The sequence below is a fragment of the Apodemus sylvaticus genome, chromosome 11 (genome assembly GCF_947179515.1).
Source record: "Apodemus sylvaticus chromosome 11, mApoSyl1.1, whole genome shotgun sequence".
NCBI lineage: Eukaryota > Metazoa > Chordata > Mammalia > Rodentia > Muridae > Apodemus > Apodemus sylvaticus.
Genome location: NC_067482.1, coordinates 7,818,443 through 7,832,795, shown reverse-complemented (window position 1 = coordinate 7,832,795; position 14,353 = coordinate 7,818,443). Strand labels below are relative to the sequence as shown.

Here is a 14,353-nt window from a genome sequence, read left to right as displayed (position 1 = left end):
CCCACTCACTGTCATTTCTTTTCCCCTGAGATGTTTAAGCTGGCCATTAAGCAAATCCTACATCCCATAATATCCCCAAAGTCTTTCAGTGCTAGTCTACTTTTAAAAAGAAAAGAAATGCAAAGAGAGATACTCCAAACACTAGAGCTTCCAAAATTAAAAAGGGAAAAAAAACCACACACACACAAAAAACTAGCAGTATCAATTTTCATTTTAACTAAAGATATGTCACCTTAACATATTAAATGAAATTCTCAAAGCACATCTGTCATTTATCCAATAGGCTATGTTACCTTAAAGGTATAAACTGAAACTATAGGTTCTGATTCCATAGATTCAACCAATCCTGGCTGGAAAGTATGTAAGGGAGGGGGGATGGGGCTCAGCATACTGCTTAGAGATAGAATGTCTCCCTAGACTTGCAAGACCTGGGATGGAACACTTGCCACTACAAAATACAAAATGTGTCTACACTGAACACACAGAAACTTTCATTTTCCTGTAATTCTCTCCTAAATACTACAAGACACTTTAGTGATTCTATGGTACTGGATATTTTATTTTAGGTGTTTTATGTAATCTACAGCTATATGTATGTTAAATGCAAATACCATATCACTTTATAAAGAAGTGGAACACTGTTGGATTTTTCTATCCACCATGTCCAAGAGCTAGCACTCAACAGATCCTGAGTGAAGACACTAAGGCAGCCATCATGAAATCCTGTGGATGGATGCTCCGTAAGAAACTAAAACCAGGGCTGGAGCGACAGAGATGGCTCAGTGATTAAGAGAACGCCCTGCTCTTGCAGAGGACCTGCGTTCAGTTCCCAGCGCCAACACCGGGCAGCTCACAGCCACCTGTAACTCCAGCTCCAGGCAACCAGCTGCTTCATCTGGCTTCCCATAGGCAAACACATAAATGACATACACTCAGAGACACACACAGACACAAATACACCTGTGCATAAAGTAATAAAAATATTTTTTAAAAAATTAAAATCAGAATTATTTATGATCTACCAATTCCTCTGAAATATAAAGAACTGAGATGGCCTCATAGAAGTACCTATAGATCCACTGTAATGTCACCACAGACAAGAAAGACCTCACAGAGGTACCTATAGATTCACTGTAACATCACCACAGACAAGAGTGGCCTCACAGAGGTACCTATAGATTTACTGTAACGTCACCACAGACATGAATGGCCTCACAAAGGCACATTCACTGCGACATTTTCACAGACATGAAACAATCTAGGTGTCTGTTTATGCCTGAGTAGATTTAAAATGACTAATATGACACCGTCTACCCAAGCTACCTACCTACCTATCTACATATAAACTCCTCAGCCCTGAAAGAGGAGATCTTGCCATCTGTCACAACACAGATGAAGCTGATGGGCATGGTTCTCTGTAAACTAACCAGACACATAGGGAAGGGACAGTGGAGGATTCCATTTGCACGAGGAGTTTCAGTGGTGGCTACCACATGGAGAGGTGGTGGGAAATGGAAAGATGTAGGCGAAAGGATTCAAGGGACAGCAGAATGAAGAAGTCCAGGGTCTACAGTAAACCATAAAGATCGCAAGCAGTAACCTTACACTGCATAGGAGAGTCTCTCCAAGGGAATAGATTTCAGTTGCTCTTCTCATAAAAAATGAAAACGGAGGAGCCGTGGACTGGGCTCCATTGGTAAAGTGCCTGCCACCCAAAGACGTCAGTCTCCGGCAGCCTTGCTGAAATGCCAGGAATCTCAGTGCTGTCGGGGTAAAGATGGGGCCTGCTGGTCAGCGGTCTAGTGGAACCAGAGAGCTCCAGGTTCAGTGAGATCCTGTCTCAAAAATAAGGTGGAGGGGGCTGGAGAGAGGGCTCAGAGGTTAAGAACACAGGATGCTCTCTCTTCCAGAGGTCCTAAGTTCAAATCCCAGCAACCACTTGGTGGCTCACAACCATCTGTAATGGGATCTGATGCCCTCTTCTAGAGTGCCTGAAGTCAGGGTGCTCACTTACATAAAATAAATAAACCTTTAAAACAAAATAAGGTGGAGAGCAGTTGAGGAAGACACTCAACATTGACTTCAGGCCTCTACATGAACTCCCATGCATGTGCACATGGATTTACACACACACACACACACATACACACACACACCTACAAACAGTAACCACAGATACAGAAATTTTTTGTTTAGGCCTATTACTCCATTTCTAATTGATTAAGTTTTAGGATACCCACCCTAAACCTCTTCTGACTCAGAGAGTAGAGCCAACCCAACTTTTAGATTAGCCAGGGAAACTCTCTCACTCCCGTCACCCAGAGCAAGTCACTTCAGGTTTCTCACAATCATACCCAATGACATCTCAACTCAGTAGGTTCCCACCGAACTTCTATACACACCGGGCAATTACCATTTCTCCTGTCTCTGATCTGTGCCCCACAACTACAGCCGCATAAGCATGTGCTGACGTCACCAGGGATGAACATTTAAGAACCACAGAACTTCATATTAAGGATTACAGCATCATGTGGTCTCAGGCAGCCAGGGTGATCCCTTTTGCTTTTAGTTTGGTCACTATGTGTTACTCTAAACCGCAGAACACAAAGTTACTAAGCAGTCAATTACTCTAGATATACATGAAAGAGCTGATTTTTATTTTCCTTTGACGCCAGGCATGGTGGAGATGGAAAAGCCTGCCTACCCTAGCATTCAAAAGGCTGAAGCAGGAAGATTTTTAGGTCAAGGCCAGTGTATGCTACAGAGGGAGACCCTGTCTCCTAACCCAAGCACAGCACCTGGCACACAGATCACCTAATCCTGTGTTCTATAAGCAGTGATCATACAGTAAAAGCATCCAGTTAAGAGTCAGAGATGCTGAGACTTACTCAAAATCTGATTATAAATTTAGCTAGGGTTTTTTTTTTTTAAGATTTGTTTATTTATTATATGTAAGTACATTGTAGCTGTCTTCAGACAACCCAGAAGAGGGCATTGGATCTCATTACAGATGGTTGTGAACCACCATGTGATTGCTGGGAATTGAACTCAGGACCTCCAGAAGAACAGGCAGTGTGCTCTTAACCACTGAGCCATCTCTCCAGCCCTTAGCTAGAGAATTTTAAGAGGAGCAGAAAAAAAGAAACGTGCAAGACATGCCCCCAATAATGAAGCTGCAGTTCTTAAGAGAAACAGTCAAAATATTCTTATTTTATTTCATTATTTTGAAACAGGGTCTCATGAGGCTGGCCTTGAACTAGCTAATGTAGCAGAGGATGCTCTTGAGTCTCTGAGCCCCACTCCCCACCAGTCTCAACCTTCCCCAGGCTGGGATTACAGGCAGGCATTTGACACTGTGCCCGGTTGTATTCAGTGCTGGGGGATGGGGCGCTGTAACCCAGGGCTCTGTGCATGCTACCTAAGGATTCTACTACGTGAGCTAAATCCCAACCTCTTAATGTTTATTTTCATAAGACTTATATAACTTTATGATGATGTTATTAGCACATATTACTCAAATACATAATGAAAACCAGCTTTATGCCTTGTTATGTTTAAAGTAGAACATTGTGCTGACTGGCTATTGTATGTGATGGAGGTGTTTACTGATTCATCTAAGTGGGATACAAACACCCTTCCTTCCCTCAAAAGCTCCTCTAAGCTGAGTATGCGGTTAACAGTGACTATCCCTGACTGATGACTGAATCTATCTTACTCTGTATTTACATGTCAGTGATTGAAGTACCCAGTAAGCCAATTTAGTACTTATTAAAAGAGGAAGTCGTAACAAGAATTATGGGAAAAAATGCCGTGTAATTAAAATTTTTACATGAATCTTGTCCATGGCTATGACAGATTTACCAAACTGAAAATAGCTAGCTACTTGCCCAATTGACCATCAGCAGAAAATAGAGGAAAGAAGCCCGTTTGGTGGGCTACCTGGAGAAAGGAGCCACAGATCATAGCACTGACATTCCTGCACCTGCCAACACTGATTCAAGGGAAGAGATCAGATGTGCTTAGTAATAAAATGTAAGCCACTCGGGCATCTGCATAAGCAGTTAGCATTTGGCTGTTAGCTGGGTGACAGAACAAGATCTCTCTCTCTCTCTCTCTCTGCAACGTCTGTGCATTTATAAACACGTGAAAATAGTCAGGTCATAAACAGTTTTAATAAGTATTTCAGTGAAATTAAAACGAGCAGAAAGTGTCCAAACTTGTGCTTAAAACATACTAAGTAATTTCCATAGTCTGAGAAAATACCGTTGCAGGAATTCTTGTAAAAGTGTTAATTCTTTCGCAAAAAATAGAACACTTTCCCATATCACAGCTCATGTGTGATTTATCTACAAGGATACTTGGTTAGAGCAGGTAAAAACAGCAGGTAACACAAAATTGTGAGGCCTAACTTTCTAGTAGACCCAATAAAGGCCAACTATTAGAGTCTTCTTCTTTTCCAGTTTAGATGGTAGGCCTCTTCAAAGTCCGCACTGGCTGGAGATCAGAGGGAACAAGCCTGTAGGGACCTCCGATTTGAGATTAAATGTCAACGATTTGAGATTAAATGTCAATACAACACAGGCAGGGAAGAAACTTCATACAGGAAGAGGAAGCTGGTACCGACCATGTGCAGATTCATTGTGTGTCAGCACACCAATGAAGTGTCAGAAACTACCTTGTCACGTGATCTCCACTCACATCTAAGTACCAAAGGCTTAAGAAACTGAGCACAGTAAACTAAGTCTATCGGAAGGAGTTCAGTTGTATTAAGCCGAGGACCTGGAACAGGAAGGGCTGGCAAAGGGGGTAGACGGGCTAGGGGACCAGGGGACCAGGACACAGAACACAGCTCTGTAGACAAGACAGCAGGGTAAGGAGGAGCCTTACCTCTCAGCCTTAGTGCGGATCTTTTACAGTAAAAACAAATGCTTCAAAGTATTGGGTCTCAACCTGAGGGTCTCCACCCCTGAGGGACTGACTCTCTCAAAGGGGTTACCTAAGACTATCAGAAAACTCCGATGTTTACATTACAATCCATACAGTAGACAACAGTAGCAGTGAAGCAATTCTACGGTTAGGGGTCACCACACGAGGAACCGTATTACAGGTTAGGGGTCACCACACGAGGAACTGTATTACAAGTTAGGGGTCACCACACGAGGAACTGTATTACAGGGTTGCAGCACCAGGAAGGCTGAGACACTGTAAAGGGACAAGACTGTTCAAAGAAGGATGAGGCTGCTACGATGCCTTTGTAAATGCTCATTTAGTAGGAAGTGATGAGACCCACTCTTTAAGCCTAATGTGCCTTGTCACATGGCTAGCTGGCTTAAACTTTCTAAGCTCAGCTTGCAATCAGCTCTCCCTGGGCTGGGAACCAGGTGAAACCCAAGCTCAATGGAGCAGGGCAGCTGTGAGCAACACTGCTGTTGTGGAACATCCAGAAAAGGATAGAGAATGACTAGAGGCCTTAACCCTGGGTGAAACTACACGGCAAACTCAAACATGCTAAAACTAAGTGGAAGCAAAGTTAAAAAGTTTAACTAGGGCTAAAACCTTAAACAGGAGGGAAAAAAAAAAAAAAAACCCACACGTTTTATTGAAAAACCCCAAGTGCATGAGACCACTCTAGTAGAGAAATAAAATCAAGACCTCCTTCACACAGAAGCAGTAAACCCAAACAAACAGTACAAGAGTCTTCAGTGAAATCTGCAGCTTAGATGGTCAAAATTTAACACATTAGGCAAGATCGATAATCCAATATGTATGAGCTATTGTGTTCGACCTACTGGACATGATGCCTTTTGGTTAAACAGTAATGGGAGGCAAGACTCATGTGCCAGGCAGACTGTAAGTGCTTTGCCTCCAGACTTAGAGCCTCTGAGAGTCTGTACAGGCTCTCCCAGTGCCCTTCCACAGAAGTTAGGGGGGAAAAAAAGGCATGAACTTCAGGGTTTGGAAGTCCGAGGATCAGAAGCGGGTGGCTTAGAACTGCAGGTAGCAAACAGCTAACTGCCCAGGATAAGACTCAAATGCTCCGGAGTTGAAAGGTCTCTTGGAATTTGAGACATCTAGACTCAACCCTCCTCCCCACCAACCCCCCACACCAAAGTCCTAAACCAACTGGGTTGAGTAAATAAACTACAGGATAATTCCTTGCTCAGTCAAATGAAACAGTCAGAAACACCACTGGCTGCATTTTGGGTGCTAAAATTTTAAAATACTGAAGGCCTAGTGTTTCTATACACGAGTATACAGAATTTATATTCTGGACCTATTAGTGTTTTGCAAATAAAGACTAATGAGGCCGTTAAAGAATTAACCTAAGAATAATCCCCTATATAGAAAGGCAAAGTGGAGGAATGAATGAGCTACACCCTCTGCAATGAACCCATCTTAAGCCTGTGGTGAGTTCTCTGTTTCTTTGCCACTGTGGCATGTAGGGATAAGGCAGTGGTGAAATGCTTTATGGGATTTGGGGGGATGTCCACTTGAGGAAGCAGATGAAGGTCTATCAGAGTCAGCACGTGGCTATGCACTTGACCATTCACAGGTTTTTACTGAGAACCTATGCACACAGCCTAAAATCCTCAGTGTGCGCCGACTCTGCATCCAGGAGAGCTATGAGTCTCCGCAGCATCACGGGGCATCTACTATCCAATTATCAACGACAAATCCCATTTTTCAGCAAGTCACTAATCCATTGATTCAGGAGCTCTGAAACCGAAAGAAGTCCTATCCTCTTCCTCGGCACCCCATAAGCCCTGGCCTAAGAACAGGAGGCAAACAAAGGAGCGATTCTCTGTTCTAACACAGCAGACCCGGTGCTAAGGGCACGAAGGGGGCCAGTGAGGGCCGCATACCTTTTAGCCTTCAGGAGGAAGTCAGGAACACATCTCTGTCTATGCAGAGAATGCAACATGGGTCAAAACGTCCTGCGCTTAGAAATCAAAGTCCCTACAAAGGACACGGACAGTCGATCCCCACCGACCACTCTACAGCCAGCCCTTCCCTCTCTCTGCACACAGCACACATCCTCCGGGATCAAGCCTCAGACAAGCTCTCCTCTCAGATCTATAGCTTTTCCTCTCCCCAACTGCTTCAGATTTCTTCTCTACCACAAAGCTTTCCTCGCACAGTCCTCTATAAATGGCAACACCACCCACATAGCACCCCAGTCCTGCCTTTACCCTCTGAACCTTGCCTGCTCCTCTATGGCACCTACGGCACTCTGGGGACATGGGGGAGCCGACCGCTGTAGTGAGCACTGTAACAGCCCACAGAGTTGTTGTCTACGTAACTGACAACAGCACGCGATTGTTACCAATGTCTCCACTGGACCATCTGAGCTGAGTTAGAGTGCTCTACCACCCTGCAGTGTGGGCCACAGCGACAGCAGGTACTCCCTGAACAACAAAGAAATGGCGGCCAGAGAAAGGACTGGAGAAGCTGGGCGTGGTGGCGCACGCCTTTAATCCCAGCACTGGGGAGGCAGAGGCAGGTGGATTTCTGAGTTCGAGGCCAGCCTGGTCTACAGAGTGAGTTCAGGACAGCCAGGGCTATACAGAGAAACCCTTCTTCGGGGGAAAAAAAAAAAAAAGAAAGAAAGAAAGAAAGAAAGAAAGAAAGAAAGAAAGAAAGAAAGAAAGAAAGAAAGAAAGAAAGAAAGAAAGAAAGAAAGAAAGAAAGAAAGAAAGAAAGAAAGAAAGAAAGAAAGAAAGAAAGAAAGAAAGAAAGAAAGAAAGAAAGAAAGAAAGAAAGAAAGAAAGAAAGAAAGAAAGAAAGAAAGAAAGAAAGAAAGAAAGAAAGAAAGAAAGAAAGAAAGAAAGAAAGAAAGAAAGAAAGAAAGAAAGAAAGAAAGAAAGAAAGAAAGAAAGAAAGGAAGGAAGGACTGGAGAAGCTGGGGCCAGGTCCTACGCATGCGCATTTGTCTCCACCAGGGCCGACTGCTTTCACAGAAATCGGGTAATAACTCGAGATTTAAGAATTCTATGCAGGGGGGAAAATCAGTGAAAGGTTACAATTTCATAAGTTTCAAAATTTACAAAGAGAATTTATTAAGGAAGGAGCATCTATGGGGAAACTGGGGTGGAACGGAGCTGATATCATTACAAGATCACTGTAGCTGGGCGGTGGTGGCACACGGCTTTAATCCCAGCACTTGGAAGGCAGAGGCAGGTGGATTTCTGAGTTTGAGGCCAGCCTGGTCTACAGAGTGAGTTCCAGGACAGCCAGGACCACACAGAGAAACCCTGTTTCGAAAAAACAAACAAACAAACAAACAAACAAACAAACAAAACCCATACAAGATCACTGTAACCCTTCAGCAATCAAACATGGGCTGAAAGGCAGCTTGAAGGAGGAGGGGGAGGGGATGATGAGAAATATTTTAAAGATAAAGGCAATTGGACTGAGACATCTGTGACTATGGTTCTGAGGGATCCTAAGGAACAAGCAAGAATGTCTGGGTCTCAATCCCACAGAAGAAGCATCAAAAGCTAAAAAGGCAGGCACAGTGGCTAAACTTGGGGGGGAGAAGGAACTAGTGACACAGTTTCAGACATGTTGAGGCGGGCGGGCCTGAGTGCTCAGCGGCTATGCATGGACTAGCAGTTGGGTATCAGGAGGCAGATCTAGAACTCGACAGTGTGGTTTGGGCTGGTCCTGCTCTGTCTAATTTAAATGGCAGTTAGATATGGAATACTCAAGACAACGCTGCCAGGAACACTAGCTATCAGGAGGTCGGCACAGAAGGGGTTCTACAGAGACCAGGTCTCAAAATGGGAAAAAAAGAAAATTACGCTTCTATTATTTCAAAAGGCTAAGTGAATGGCTGGGTATCAGAAATGTGGCTCCTTGTAGAAACCTAAATATGATCTTGTATCAGCACGAAAATCATAGCTCTACAGGTTAACAGTGTATAATAATAAAAAACACGATAAAAGATGGTAGCAATAAATACCAAATATGTCTAACCAAGAACATAGATTGAAAAGCAATGCCACAATTTTATCCCTAGAGTGATTTTTTTTAATGCCCCCACCTACAGCAAATTGTCAAATAACAACTCAGTAACAGAGTACACGTTTGCTATTTGGCTTTTTCTCAAGTTTTACTTGAGTATTGGCAATCCTACGGCTAGGTTAGGTTGAGCAATGAGTGTGGGGCTGGCCACCTGAGCAGAGACAGCATCAGTATTCAGCCCTCAGCTGTACATCCTGCCAACACCCCCAAGCCAGGTCACCCCACTTACACTCTGCATTTCTCCAGGTAAAAGGCAATTCTTGCAGAAGTCCTGACCAGTCTGAGGTCTGGGCCCTTGGGACTCCCCACTCCAAATGCACCAGGGCATCCTTCAGGCAAGGCCTGCCCAGTGGTCTCTCACTCACCTCCAAGCTCTGCCGCAACAAGTATTTTGCAAACTACAGGCACAAGATGCTTGCTATGAGCGTCACGAAGGTGTGAACCAATGACCAAGCAGGTGACGTTACACAAGCATGTCTGACATTGCAGGTGAAGATTCAAGTATGATTATTCAAGTTTGTAATCTGACTACTTATGTATAAAGTCCTAACATATTTTACAACTCTTTCCTAAGTGATAATGTAGTTTTTCTAAAGCCTTTAAATGTATTTTATTATTAAACATTAAATGCTCAGGGAACTGGAATGATGGCTCGGCAGTTAAAGGTACATAAAGGGGACTGAGTTCAACCCTAGTACTCATGTCATGAGTCCCACAGCTGCCCGTAATGCAAACTCCTCAAGGGGGAGGGGCACACCTCTGGCCACTGGGGCACCTGCACACATGTGTATACATAATAAAATTTAAATAAGTGTTTTTAAGTTTTTAATGAATATATATAATCCAACCCAACACTTTGCCTACACTAGGACAACAGCAGGCCCTTGAACTTGCCACTTAGCTGAGGCTAGCTCTAAACTTCTGGTTGCCTGCCTCCACCTCCCAAGTGCTGGCATCACACCTGGCTTTAGCTTTAGAACTGTAAGAAATGAGTCCACTACGCTTATTTAAAACAAAAACAAACAAAAGCAACAAAAAACAAACCCTTGGTGAAATCTCTTCAGTGCCAAAATCTCACTGAAACCCAAGCTGCACAGCAACTTGGAATATTTTTCAAGCCTGAGTAAAAGCTGAAACCAAAATATCATAGTGATCTCTTCACTAAAAGGTAACTTCACAACCTGAAAGGCAAGTAAATACCAAGTAACCCTGGAAACATCCTTGATGGCTGGGCTCCGGCCCTCACAGTGAGACCTAGCTGGCAACTAAGACAAACACGTGTTTTGAGAAATGTCTGTCCTAAACTTCCTGTTGCCCCAAATACTACTAAAAATAAGAACTACGAAGTCAAAAATAACTAATAAACATATGACCACATAATATCCACATACTAAATGGCTGAAGTATTAGCCAGCAATCGCAGGTGCTGACCCAGGAACGGTGGTGGCATTGCTGGAGGCCCTACCCGATGGTATGGTAGTTTGAGAAAGGTGCACTGATACTTACCATGGGACCTGAAAGTCCCACCTCTGCATAGTAGGTCGAGAAAGCCAGACCTGCATGCTGAAGGTTAAAATATCAGTGTTCACAGCTAGCCAAAATGTCTAGCATTCATGGATGGACAGAACGCAGGACCGTGCTAATCATCTTAGTGCTTAGCGGTAAAAGGAGACTTGGTGTTTGCTAGAGCTGCTTGATACCAGCTAAACAGAGCCCTCAGGTGAGTTCTCAGGACTTTCTCACGTTGGTCTATGAAGCTTACTATAGGCCATGGTGACTATTACCCTAGAACAGTTGGCACAGTTGTTACCATTTACTGGACCTTGGCTATACCACTGCTCTCTGGCACAGGCATTACACCGAATGCACCGAGGCACAATGGACATCATTCTGCCTGGTGTTCCACAGAGGACATGAATGGTTGCCAAGGGTTTGAGGACTAACCAGAGGGGCATGAAGGGCTTTCCTAGGGAAGTATCAAAGGTCTCTGTTTGCCAGGCGGTAGTGGCGCATGCCTTTAATCCCAGCACTTGGGAGGCAGAGGCAGGTGGATTTCTGAGTTCAAGGCCAGCCTGGTCTACAGAGTAAGTTCCAGGACAGTCAGAGCTACACAGAGAAACTCTGTCTTGGAGGAAGAAAAATAAAATAAAATAAAAAAATAAAAAAAGGTCTCTGCTTGTCTGTAAGACAGACCACCCAGCGGCACTTACAGGTAAAACGTCACCATGTGGAGAGGATTCCTGAGTAAACCCAACCTGAAAAGCGGTCATTAGTTTGTGGATGGTACCATGGGTAAGAAATCTATCAGCTCTGCAGGAGGGACTGGAACTCAGAGCAGACGCCAGACAAGCAGACTCTACACTCGACATTAATGATGGAAACGTGGTGGGGTGGGGGTGGGGGTGGGCTGCTATTGGAATCACAGAAAACAGTAACACCAGAGGGTGGGTGGTTGTGGGAGGGATGCCGCAGGCTTTGGGGCGTGGCCACAGAGCTGTGTGCATACCCGGGTCACCCCAGCAAGCACCTACCACTGAGCTCTTTCCACAGCAAGCCCATGGCACCAACACGCCATGTCATTGTGGTCTTCACATTTAATTGATATCCTAAAACACCAGTTACTCGTCTGAAGATCAACTGTCAGCACTGGCTCTAAATTTAAACTATATGGGTCCTAGACTTTCCCTGAAGTTGTCTATTTCCCCATCTGTAAAATGGGATCAACATCTTCCTAACGTCTGAATGAGAACGCAGGAATGAATATGAATACTCTATGCGCTACACTGGGACCCACTCCATCTTTATGTGGTACACCGCTACACTCTCAGTCACAGGCATCAGACACAGTCAGGTGGAAAGCACCACGAACTGCTCTTTATTTTTTGGAGATGGGCAGTGTCACCTGTTCCTCAGACTGGCCTGCATCTACAAGGCTTAGCTATTTTCTCTCTTCTTGGCTTCCCCAGTTCTGGGCCAACAGGTATGAGGCACCACACCCACGTAGAATATTTATTCTTTTAACTATGATGTCCAGTGGTTCACAATCTTTTGTGGTTCCAGATAAAATGGGGTTAAGGGGAGCCCTGACACAGGCTACATTCTGAGGATAATTTCTGGAAATTCCAGGACCCCACCGAATGCAGTACCTTAGCCACTTTTGGACGCCATTGGTAAACAGGACTTGCGAAGTTCAGTATCTTCAGAGGACAGAATCTGGTACTGGAATATTACACTACCGTTTAACTTTCTTTCATGTTTTTTCAAGTAACTTCAGAGCCTCAGGTCTCTTAACTCATAGCACATTTGTACAGAATTTTTGTTAGAAGCATATTTTTACATGAATGGGTTTCAACTAAGAAAAAGAAACTATTTAAAAACCTGCACTTCTAGTTGATTGAGGCAGAACAGTTCCAGGTGAAACATGCACTGATTTCAAATGCCATTAGTTCTCAAGCCTAATGCAATACAGACTTAAAAAAAAAAATACATGCTTATCAAGCTAATTCTTACACAGCAGAATCCCAAGTCATCATCAGTTTTATTTAAAGAGGAATTTACTTTACTGGACCTATACACTAATGGACTAATAGTCTTTTGCTAGACTATACACTAATACCACATCCCGTTTTCCTGTAAATAAGCAAATTTTAATTGTTTTGTTATTTTTACTTGCTATACATCCTGACAGTGAAAACTCATTGATCTAAACCTGCCTGTTAGATGCCAGCCTGGAAATCTGCTGTCTCGACGCAAAGGTTTTGTTTTTCTTTTTTGTTGGGTTTTCAGACACCATAATAACCACTTGGTACTGACCAACCCATAGCTATTAGTGAACAAAAATAGTTTTTCATATGCATAAGCACCATTTTCCCACAGAAAACACTTAACCATCGGTGAGGTACAGAAAATCCATGCATTCGGTAAACAGCTGCTTGATCTGAGTCTGTTCTATTATTTCTACGAACGAAGAACTCATAATCTGTCTCTCCGACTCAAAGAGTCAAAAAATCAATGGAAAGCAGCACCTCGGATGCGACCACTGTCCAGAGGGCTCTGGTCGGAAAGGTCACCGCTGCCTTTTCAACCCCGCCATAACCCCGAACGCTGGTGATGCCACCACATCCCCGATGCAGGACAGAAGCATCCCGCGTCCCTTCCACAGGGAAGGGTTGGCAGCTCAGGGCGTAGAGGGATGAGCCAGGAGAGGCCCGCGGCCCTGGAGACGGCGCCCGAGGGATGGAGGCCGCGCTCCGCTGCGCCCTGGCGCGCGCGGGTGGGGGCTGGGGGATCCGGGAATGGGCACCGGGAGGGTCCTCCCGAGGGGACCGGCATGACCCCCACCCATCCCCGGGCGCCGCCGGGTTACTCGCCCGCCCTCCCGGAGCGGCGATCGCCTTCCCCCCGCCTCCCCATCCCGGAGGCCCCCGCACGCCCCTCCGCAGGCCGCCGGGGACCAGTCGCCGACGGCGCCCTCTCCAGGCCCGGAGGAGGACGCGGGTGGGGGAGCGGCTGGGCCGCGGCCTGTCCCCGCGCGGACAGCGCCTCCGCCCCGCAGGAACAAAGCACCCCGCGGGCAAGCGGGCTGGCAGCACTCACCGCGGACGCGCGGGCCGGGGCGCGGGGCCCGGGAGCCCCCCAAGGCCGGGCCGGAGCCGAGCGCCCGCTGCAGTCCGCGAGCTGCGGGGCCGGGGCGGCAGCCGTGCTAGGCGGCCGGGGCAGCGACGCCGCCGCCGCTCCCTTCTCCCGCCCGTGTCCCTGCTCCGCCGCGTCTTTTCCCTCGCCGGGTCCCCGCCGCCGCCTCAGCCTCGGCGCTGCACGGGCTGCTCCTCTCCATCAAGGCCGGGCCGGGCCGCGGGGAACATCCCGGAAAGTGAGGGCTGGTGGCCGTCTCCCGCAGCTGCTGGTGGCCATCTTTAATCCTCCTCCTCCTCCCGCTCTCCCCACCTCCCGCGCCTGTTGACGGACGGCTCGGGATCCTCCTCCCGCTCCTCCCGCTCCTCCCGCTCCTCCTACCAGGCCGGCAGCATAAACTGCAGCCGCGCGGCCGGCCCGGCCCCTCCCGCCTTTCCTTCCTCTTTCCTACTTCCTTCCTTCGCCCCAGCTCCTGCTTGCCCGCACCCTCGGCCTGAGCGCAGCCGGGTCCGCACCCCGCGCCCTGCGCTCCTCTGCCCTCGGGCTCCCGGGTCCTCTGGCGCGGCGATCACCCTCTCCGCCGGTTTCTCGGGGGACCCTGCTGGGAAAGCACTGCTGCGCGCCCCTGAACCCTACACCCATTGCTGGATGTTGTCACCAGCGATGAAAACACGCGAGCCTGCGTTCATTTTACTCC

The 14,353-nt window shown here is 46.4% G+C and overlaps 1 protein-coding gene across 6 annotated transcripts in view; it reads right to left on the bottom strand.

Annotated features, from left to right (window-relative positions):
- Wdfy3 (WD repeat and FYVE domain containing 3) overlaps positions 1-13,694 on the bottom strand; it is a 243,559-nt gene extending 229,865 nt beyond the window's left edge. For 5 of the 6 annotated variants that reach the window (XM_052199005.1, XM_052199011.1, XM_052199010.1 and 2 more), the window contains exon 1: positions 13,621-13,694. The gene's annotated coding sequence lies outside the window, so the exon portion shown is untranslated. The remainder of the gene's footprint in view (positions 1-13,620) is intronic. The other variant, XM_052199009.1, reaches the window with a different exon arrangement.
- Positions 13,695-14,353: the final 659 nt, after the last annotated feature.